Below are 10,329 nucleotides of genomic sequence, written 5' to 3' on the forward strand. Positions count from 1 at the left end.
TTCCATTCCTTTACTCACATATTCACTATATCATTAGGTTATCTGCATGTATCTAATAAATATCATGCAGCATGTTTATAAATCCAATCTGTGACACTGTTCTTTTACAGGCAAGCTGAAGTCACATATGTATTATACTTTCTGATTTATTTGGGCTTTTTTCATGTCATTTTGTTTTCTTTGTGTACCGTTTTGGTTTGTATTTTTTTTCTCTCTTCCCTTCCTCTGAATACATCAGGTTTTCTTTGTGATTTTACTTTTTAAATACATCATATTTCAATTTTTACTTGTCTCTTTTAAATTACTAATGTGCATACTCAGCTATGATAAAATGAAAGTTAGGCTATATGTTTATCACTTTCTGAACAATACAAGAACCATTACATATACTTCATCTCAGATATCTTTTTTGTTTTTTATATTAATTTTATATTATATATTGTATCCACTCTAATTTGTAAATTGTCTGAAATTCAGCAAATGATTATTGACTTGAGCTAGTTCTCCTGTTTTTGGCAAGTGACTTTTGTCATGATAGTTTATTTCTTTATTAAGTGTGATTTTTATTTTTGAGCTATGTTTTCAGTGGCAGTAGTTTTTGATTGTTGTTGTTTCCCTCTGTAGAGAGTTCCATATGCTTTGACTCCAGAAACATTCCTTCACAACTTGCAGCTCTGGCTTACATGATTCTAAGGTAGCAAGTGAGTCTGGACATGCTGTAGGCTATTCTTTAATTTTGGTGTTGAAAACCTACTACCAAGTAGAAATGCAATTCCAAGCCTCACAACCATGAGTTGTACAGGCTCCAAGTTTCTATTTCTAATGATTAACTCTCCTATCATGCTTTAAATAGGAATCTAGTGGTTTCAGTTTTCTAGTCTTTGAGTAAAGCAGGCCTTTCTTCTGGCTGCCTTCTTCTACTAGAGTGAATGCTATGTCTTCTCCTCCAGGTGGCATGTGAAACCTTAGCCTGCAAGTTTTCAGTCATATTGCCATTAACCAAAAGGGTTTAACATCTATATATAATTCTAGTGTTTTCTTTTCTCATGGTTTCTAGCATCAATGGGTTTCTTTTTTCTTTAAAATGCTATTTTGTATTTTTATATGTCATGTTAAATGGAACTATCTTTATTATATGAAAATTGGCTATTAGGACTTAAAATTGGAAACAAATAGATAATAATTATCCTGTATTTTATAAAAGGACTGGAACAATTATGTAGACTAACATTTCTTTCACTGTTAATACACTACACTGACTACCTATCCTCTAGGCTTACTATTTGAACTTGGAAAAGAGTATTATTGAAAAGAACAGTATAGATACAAGAAAGTCATGCAGTAGCCAGCAAAACAATTGTTTACAATGCTAAGGATGAGGAAATCTCTCAGTGGTCAAGTGGGTGCTGTAAAGGAGATCTACTTTGAAATAACTTATGCTCCACCACTAAGGAGGCTGGCTGCTGAACAAAGATGTAGTGTAGACAGTTGTGGAATTAAAGAGGCCATGCTGGATTATATTTCTCACATCAGGAAATTGTGCAGAGGGTTTTTAGCCTTCAGGATCCATGAAATATTTACACATGTTATCCACTTGATAAACAGCTTCTGTTCCCTGTCTTACATGAAAGCAAGCCTGTCTTAAAGGAGAAACAGCAGCAGACAGGGGTCTACAACAGTGGACAAATATGTATGTAAAAAGTACCTGCCTCTCACATCTATTCCTCCTTCCCACATGAATATGCCAGAGAGGAAACACAAAGAGGAAGAAAAAGAGCAGATGGAGGAGTCATCTCAGCAAAAGAACATACTTTCCCTATCCTCCCCAAGTCATTCTTGCTAAAACATGGCTGGTGTTGATGGGAAGAAGAATAACTAATGTTAATTGAACATAGAGTAGAATTTTAAACTTGAATAGTCTTCTTATATATGAACATGAACATAAAGTAATGGACGCTGCCCACAACTTGGTTAAGGAAAAGGGAGATTTAGAAAAACATGATAGATGGCAGTGATTGCAGAAAAAAATTAAAATCAATTTGTTTTGATGAATTGTGCAATAAAGCAGTTACACATATGTTTTTATACTGGGAGTGAGGCTTGTCTTTGTGAGCTCAGTCCTCCTTATTGATGGCATGTCATTTATTTAAAAATGAAATCATCTTCAATGTAGTGAGAAAAGCATTTTGCAGGTTTTTTTCTAGTCAAAACGTTGATTTATGTTAAGGAAAACATTTCTGAAATTCATAAATTTAAAATACTGAAATTGTAAGGGGGAGTAAATGTATGATAAAAGATGCATGACTTGGAATATATGTGTGTGTTCTTAAGCTGTAAGAATCACCTACAGAGGCATGGGCTTTCCTGCCAGTTAGACCAGCATGCTCACATTTTCACACTGAGTTGGTTCCTAATCCACTCTTTCTTTTCTTCTAGTGGAGCCAGACACTTGGACATTTTGCCTTTCTAATTGCTTCATGATAATGTTTTGCTGGATTCTATCCATAAATCCCTTTTTTTCCTTCTTAGCTTTTTCCAAATAGATGCATGTGGATCTATTTTATTTTTTAAATGAAGAATGTAATGATAGCACCTATGTAAATACAGATGAACCAAATCTAGAATAAGAAAATTATATGAACTGATAAACATATTATAAAAGCTGATTATTAAAATTAAAATCACCTTGTAGTAGATTAAGAGCATGTGATTTGTATACTAATTTTTCTAGTGTGTTGTAGAAGAACTTGAGTTCAAATCTTTGCTTTATGTTTACATCTTAGTCAACTTTAGACAAATCACCATGATTTTGAATTATGCACTAATTTGTGGTAAAGAGTAAAATGTACGTGTGTGTCTGTGAATGAGGGAGAGAAAGGAGAGGCAAGAAAGTGCATGTGTGCCTTTGCCTATACAGATATGCATTTAGACAATACTTCTAGTGCAGTACAGAGCATGTGGTAAACATACAATAAAGGATACATTATTTTCCACCGATACCCTCTTCTCTTTGAGTCAAGAATGATGAAATTCAAATGAGCAACACACAAACTTGGGCAGGCCCTTGGAAACAAAGTGACCTGTTATGAAGCTCCATGTCCTCTAATAGGCAAAATACACAATAGACTAGCAAAATCCTCAGTCGTTTTTAAAAAATAACTGAGGATAGAATCTTTTCCCCACTTTCATGCAAGAAATAGACCAGCCACTGGCACGTGAAACTGAAAACAATAAAGACTTAAACCAGATATGACAATAGGTTTTCTGAATATTTTACCCTTTGTGTTTTCTGCAATGGAACCATAATGGTTATAGCATGAATGTTATAGGGAGTCTGGACTGAGCTGAGGAACCCCAAAAGATGGCCCACCCCAGGTTATATTCCTCAGGATTTCCACTACTCTCTGGCTAAAACATTGGAAAACATCACATTTCTAGGGAAGAGAGGAACAGAACGTGAGCTGTTTCAGCTCCTCTCTTGCCTATCTCACGATGTTACATTCTGGCACATTCTACGGTCATTCTTGAGAACTACAAGCAAAAAAATGGAGAGAACTGGGTCCATCCAGGGCAACCACTGGGTTCCTCCAAGGCCACTAAGCCATTACAGTTTGGCTACAGCACTCTACAGTATGCACCATTTTATTTAATTCACACCCAAGGCCTGAAATTTCCATAGACCATGGGTTTATGTCTTCAGAAAATTACTGTTGAACGGTCAACATGTTATTGAAGTGGGGATAAAATTTATCAACAGTATCTTTAAAACAATATTATTAAGATAATTTTGTTACAGGTCAAACTGCAGAAATATATTCTTAAATTTTGAATAAAGAGTGATGAGATTGACACATATTAGTAAGATAAAGAACTTGAGCTAGAAAAGTAAAAAAAAAAAAAAAAAAAAAAAAGTATGAGTTTCTAATTTGCCCAGGTCGTACCACAACCACTTGTGCTGAGCAAATTTTCTTGCTTTCTGTGTCTACCTTATCTCTGTTATCTGAGGTCATGAAGCCTAGAATTCTGACTTCTGATTTCTCCATGTTCTATGGTCTCTTTTTTGTCTGTTTCTCCCTATATATCTTTCTTTCCCTCTCCCTAACCACTGCAGACACACACAGTGTGTGGATACTACAGCGTCATAGGACTACTAAGAATGGGAAAATTTGGTATCTCAAGCCTGAATGGGGTTAGGGGAGGGGAATAATTTTTTGCACCCAGGAGAGAAAGCTGAGTCAGTGTCACTCTAAGATAAAAGCTGCCAGTTTGTAGTAACTCTTCACAGAATGAGCCAAATAAATAATTACTTTGACCTTGTCTTTCTATCTAATTCTCATTTCTTGCCTATGCTCCCTATTAGCTAATCCCCATTCCCCAGAAGCCATAGTGCAACAGACCCCAAGGGCTGCTCATATAGTCACAAAGCAGCTACAGGATCTTGGAGAGAGGTCTAGGGAGGTGAATGAGAGATAACCAGTAGAGTAAAAAATTTTCAAATAAATAAATGTTTACAACAGTTACTTCACAGTATTTAGATGCTTGATGAAATAACTTCATACTAAAATTATAGTGGATTTATTCTTTATCCCAATTACCTAAATTACTTGTTCATAGACAGATTTGTTTGTTTTCATGGTGCTAGGAAAGACCTGTCTGAGACTGGGTAATTTATACAAGAAAAAGGGTTTGATTGACTGACAGTTCTGCGTGACTGGGGAGGCCTCACAATCATGATGGAAAGCAAGGAGGAGCAAATCACATCTTACACGGAGGACAGCAGGCAAATAGAGAGCTTGTGCAGGGAAACTCCCCTTTATAAAACCATCAGATCTCTTGAGACTTACTCACTATCACAAGAACAGCATGGGAAAACTTGCCCCGATGATTCAGTTACCTCCCATTGGGTGCCTCCCACAATATGTGGCAATTCAAGATGAGATCTGAGTGGGGACACAGCCAAAACATATCAACAGAACAAATTTTATATATATATATAAAATATTATATATATATAATATATATATATAAAAAAACATGTATTATTGATAGATGGATGGATGGATAGATAGATAGGTAGATACCTAGATAGATAGAACTGGACAAGAGTACTCAGGATTTATATTCAGTGATGAACTGATGAAGGAAAACAGTTCCCTACAGAACAAAGCTTTTTCATTGCTTTATTTTATTTTACTTTATTTTATTTTATTTTATTTTATTTTATTTTATTTTATTTTATTTTATTTTATTTTATTTTATTTTATTTATTTATTTTGAGACAGAGTCTCACTCTGTTGCCCAGGCTGGAGTGCAGTGATGCAATCTCAGCTCACTGCAACCTCTGCCTCCGATGTTCAAGTGATTTTCCTGCCTCAGCCTCTTGAGTAGCTGGGATAACAGGTGCCCGCCACCATACCCAGCTAATTTTTGTATTTTTAGTAGATACAGGGTTTCACCATGTTGGTCAGGCTGGTCTCAAACTCCTGAAATCATGATCCATCTGCCTCCACCTCCCAAAGTGCTGGGATTACAGGCGTGAGCCACCATGCCCAGCCTCATTGCTGTAAAGATACTGATTATGGTCAGCTATTTTTGAGACTTCATTAAGTAAAATCTTCAAAAGATATCTATTCCAAAGAAGTCAAGTGATCAAAAGAGAAGAAAATCTAAATTAGTCCCTCATTCATACTATGGAAAACATTTTAGTAGAATGTTAAAATAAAAATTCCTATAATATTTGAAATAAATGTTTAATCTTAAGCACAAAATATTATTATTCTGTCCCTCATCAGGTCCTATGATCTAAATAAATTAGTTGTAAACCAAATGTTAAAAGAAAACCACAACCTAAGTAACAACTTGATTTAAACTGCATTATTTCTCTGATATTATACATGATAATATTCAAGATGTATTATCTACTTAAATTTAGACTAACCGTATTTCCATATCACCAAGAGAAGCAAATTTCTGGGTTATGGTCATTGTACTATTGCTATGTTAAGTTATTAGCATTAGTGACTGGGTAGAGTTATGCTACCTTAACTCTCTTTACAATTTTTGCAACACTTCTTTAAATCTAAAATTATATAACAATAGAAAGCTTTAAAAAGGCTTATCAAAACCAAGTGTCTTAATACTGAATTACCTTTGATGATATATGTTTAAACACTATTTGCAAAACTACAAATCTTCGGAATAAAATACGTGCATTTGGGAAAAGGACAAGCAGAAAAATAGCAGTTGGAAGTCCATTAATAAAAATTTTCTGGAAGGCATATTTACTCTAAGAGTCTAAAGAAAAATAAGAACAAAAAGTATTAAACTTGTGACTTACAAATTTTAAAAATATTGCTGCATATTTAGTAGGAGGTTCTGGGGTTTTATTTTTCAGTCTTTTGAGAAGAGAAATACGTTTGTGTCAGATTTTGATATGGAATTTTTCTTGCATGAGACAAAAGAACGGAATTATATTGGAAAACTATTTTAGGAAACAATTTTAATAATAATTGCCCATGAAATATAATAAAGCAAAAACATCAACTTAGTTGTCAGTAACCTAAATGACTGCTATCAACAGAGTCGTTTTTTGACAACAGAATGAAAATACAAATTGTGTATTTACACCCACTATATTTATATTTTTAGAATAAAAAAATCTTTCAGTTTATACCTTTTCATAGCCCAGAAAAATGAGTCATTTAGACAACTATAGTAAAAGTGCATTTTAAAATATTCTACTATTTATTTTTTAAAACTTAGGCATGTAGTTTAACAACTAAGAGATTCTGTGTCATCGTTTTGCAATTAAAATAATTAGATCTAATTTAATTACAGAATTGTAAAATGACTCAGAAAAAAATAGGTGTTTGACTAACAAACTGAAAAGTACAATACCAGCTGATATGATTTGGCTGTGGCCCCATCTAAAACCTCATCTTGAATTGTAATCCCCATAATCCTTAAGGGTCAAGGGTGGGACCAGGTGAAGGTAATTGGATCATGGTGGTGGTTCCTCCATTCTGTTCTCCTGATAGTAAGTGAGTTCTCACAAGATCTGATGGTTTTATAAGCCTCTGGCATTTCCCCTGCTTGCACTTCTCATTCTTGCCACTTTGTGAAGAAGGTGCTTGTTTCCTCTTCACCTTCTGCCATGATTGTTAAGTTTCCTGAGGCCTCCCAAACCATGCTGAACTGTGAGTTAATTAAATCTCCTTCCTTTGTAAATTATCCACTCTTGGGCAGTTCTTTATAGCAGTATGAAAACAAACTCATATTCCAGCATTCATTTTACTGCTTAAACATCTATAATAATTTTTAAGAACAACAGTGATAATCTTTATTCTAAGTAACAGAGTGCAGAGTAGAAGAAAAAAATGTACTGTTACTGGCACTTGACCATTTTCAGGATTAGCATGAAGAGGTGTAGCCAAGAAATTTCTGAGATGTTCACCTCGAAAATCTAGGTAAAATTGACCTGAAACTTTAACTTCTTGACCTGAAGAACTCCAAAGCATTATCATTAATGTTTGCAAATTCCCAAGGCCATGAATTCATCAGCTCCTGGCATCTATGTTCTCACACACCAGCAATTGTTTGCCTGCATCACTATGGAAGTCAAATTTACACCTTTTATTGCGTGCACGCACACACACATACACACACTCACACACACACATGCAATTCAATCACACAAAGTATTCAGGTATAAAATAAAATGAATTTTTATGGGTCCCAAGGATAATTCATTTTGTGCACAGCTGGTATCTTCCTCTCTTTTTCCACTTTCTTATCTCCTTATTCTTCCCTTGGCTTCTTTCTCTAAAAGGCCATCATTTTGTTGGTTATGATCTGACTCTTTGAAAACTTAGGGCTTCCATATTCAATATACAGTCAAGCATCAATTAATGGCAGGAATACATTTTCTGAGGAAAGCATTGTTAGCTGATTTTGACATTGTGCCAACAACACAGAGTGTAGTTACAAAACCCTAGGTGATATAGCCTACTACACACCTAAGCCATATGGTGCAGCCTATTGCTCCTAGGTTACAAATCTGCATAGCATGTTACTATAAGAATATACTTAAGTATATTACTTAAGTAATATAAAAATACTTTAAGAAATTGTAACACAATTGTATTAGTGTATCTAAACATATAAAGGGTATAGTGAAAATGCAGTATTATAAATTTATAGGACCACAATCTTATATGCAATCCATCATTAACCAAAACCTCACTATGAGTCACATGAGACATATTGTATATATAATTTATATGTACCATTTATTTCTCCTTAGATGAATTATGCTGCCACTACTTGAGGGAAAATATATTCTTCACATTATTATCTATGTTCCAGTAGTGTTTTGATCACTTGATGAACATTTAGACTAATGGGAGAAGGCTGGATACTATCCTTTTTAAAATTTATTTATTTGTTACTCTTTGTATTTCATTTTAGTTAGTTTCTATTGCTATGCCTTTATGTTCCTGTTTTAAAATTGCCATTTATTTTAGATAACAGGTGGTACATGTGCAGGTTTGCTACCTGGATATATTTCACCCAGGTTATGAGCATAGTATCCAATAGGTAGCTTTTCTGGCTCATGGCTCCCGCTCTCTCTCTTCCATTTAATAGTTCACAGTGTTTATTATTCTCATGTTTATGTCCCTGTGAGCTCAATGTTTAAGTAAGAACATGTCATTTTTAGTTTTTTGTTCCTGTGTTAATTTTCTTAGGATTCTGACCTCCAACTCCACCCATGTTGCTACAAAGGACATAAGTCCATTTTTTATGGCTGTGTAGTATTCCATGGTATATGTGTACCACATTTTCTTTATCCAATCTATCATTGATGGGCACCTAGGTTCATTCTATGTCTCTCCTATTTGAATAGTGTGGCAATTATGAAAATATGATATAAATTATTGGCTGTAGAAGAATGTATTTTCTAATCTCATATTAGGTATCAATTTTTTGATTATCATAAAATAGTGGATAGAAGTATCAATAAAAATTTTTTCTTCCTGGAGGGAAATGCTTTTTAGAGTCTTATTTGACTTTAAAAATGTCAATTACATTATTTAAATTTCAGATGCCTCAAACACATTATAGTATTTTATATCCATATATTTTTCCCTATGCTCAGCATTGTACATTGTGGTTTTGCAGTATGAATTCAGTTGTTTTTCAAAAAGAAAGCCATTCTAGGTACTTCAAAGAGGAAGAATTTTTTATTTATAAAAAATAAAGTTTTAAAACGTATTGGCAGGATTAGGAAAGTAACTCTCCTAGAACATACCACTGAGTGTTCAAGAAATCAGGCAGTGCCAGAATCACAGGAACTGATGTTTATATTGTCAGCTGTCTGCATCATCAAAGTGGTTGATCTGTCAGAGAACAGCCAGAATCTTCTTGGCAAATCCATGCTGATCACCTGCTAAAATCCAGGCATTTGGCTGCTACTACTGAAAACTCAATTACTGCTGAATCTCTCTAGCCGACCAAATCTCATATAAATAGCTCTCATTGGTGAAATCTAACCTGGAAGTGAAGAATCCTAATATGCTGTGAAAAATTCTGGGAAATATGCTTTTCTGGCTTTCAGTTCCTGCAATGTAAAAAGAATATAGAAAGATAACAATTCCATAGTTATCGACATGATTAGCAAACTAAGTTACGTAAATTTTATGCAATTGAAAATGACTACTAGGTTCCCATCAAGCAGTGCTTGACCATAACTATTATAGGAAAGCAAATACAGGAGCAGTGGAGAACATTCTTACATACACTGATGGGTTTCAATGTCTTGAAAAGTAACTACTGAGCAATGGAGCTAAATATATTTTTTAGCAGCAGAGAAACACGACTCAATACAAAAAGGTAAAATAAAGAGAGGGGGTCAGATTGCTTTTGAGATAGGTCATTTATTGTTAATGAACGTAATTCTTCTCATTGTATAATATTAAATTTCTATAATATTAAAACTGCATGATGAATCTATGATGCATAAATAACTCTCCTGTAAGATAGTTTTTTTAAACTATAGAGTTCCTTGTAGTAATGCCAATTTATTAATCTTTTCTGTGATCCTTAATCTTCCAGCAAAATGTTTTCATATGCTTTATCTTGAACACTGACTACACCTCATTTTGGTCCAAAAAAAAAATAAATTATCCAATATATTAAGAATGTATATGAACCAAAATCTTACTTAGCTTCTAAATATATTTCTATTTAATGCATGTTCAACAAAGATCATTTTCCAGACTAACAGATAACAAATGTACTTTTTAAAATACCACCTTGTTCTACTGTTTGTTT

This window comes from Chlorocebus sabaeus, chromosome 23 (genome assembly GCF_047675955.1).
Source record: "Chlorocebus sabaeus isolate Y175 chromosome 23, mChlSab1.0.hap1, whole genome shotgun sequence".
NCBI classification, from domain to species: domain Eukaryota; kingdom Metazoa; phylum Chordata; class Mammalia; order Primates; family Cercopithecidae; genus Chlorocebus; species Chlorocebus sabaeus.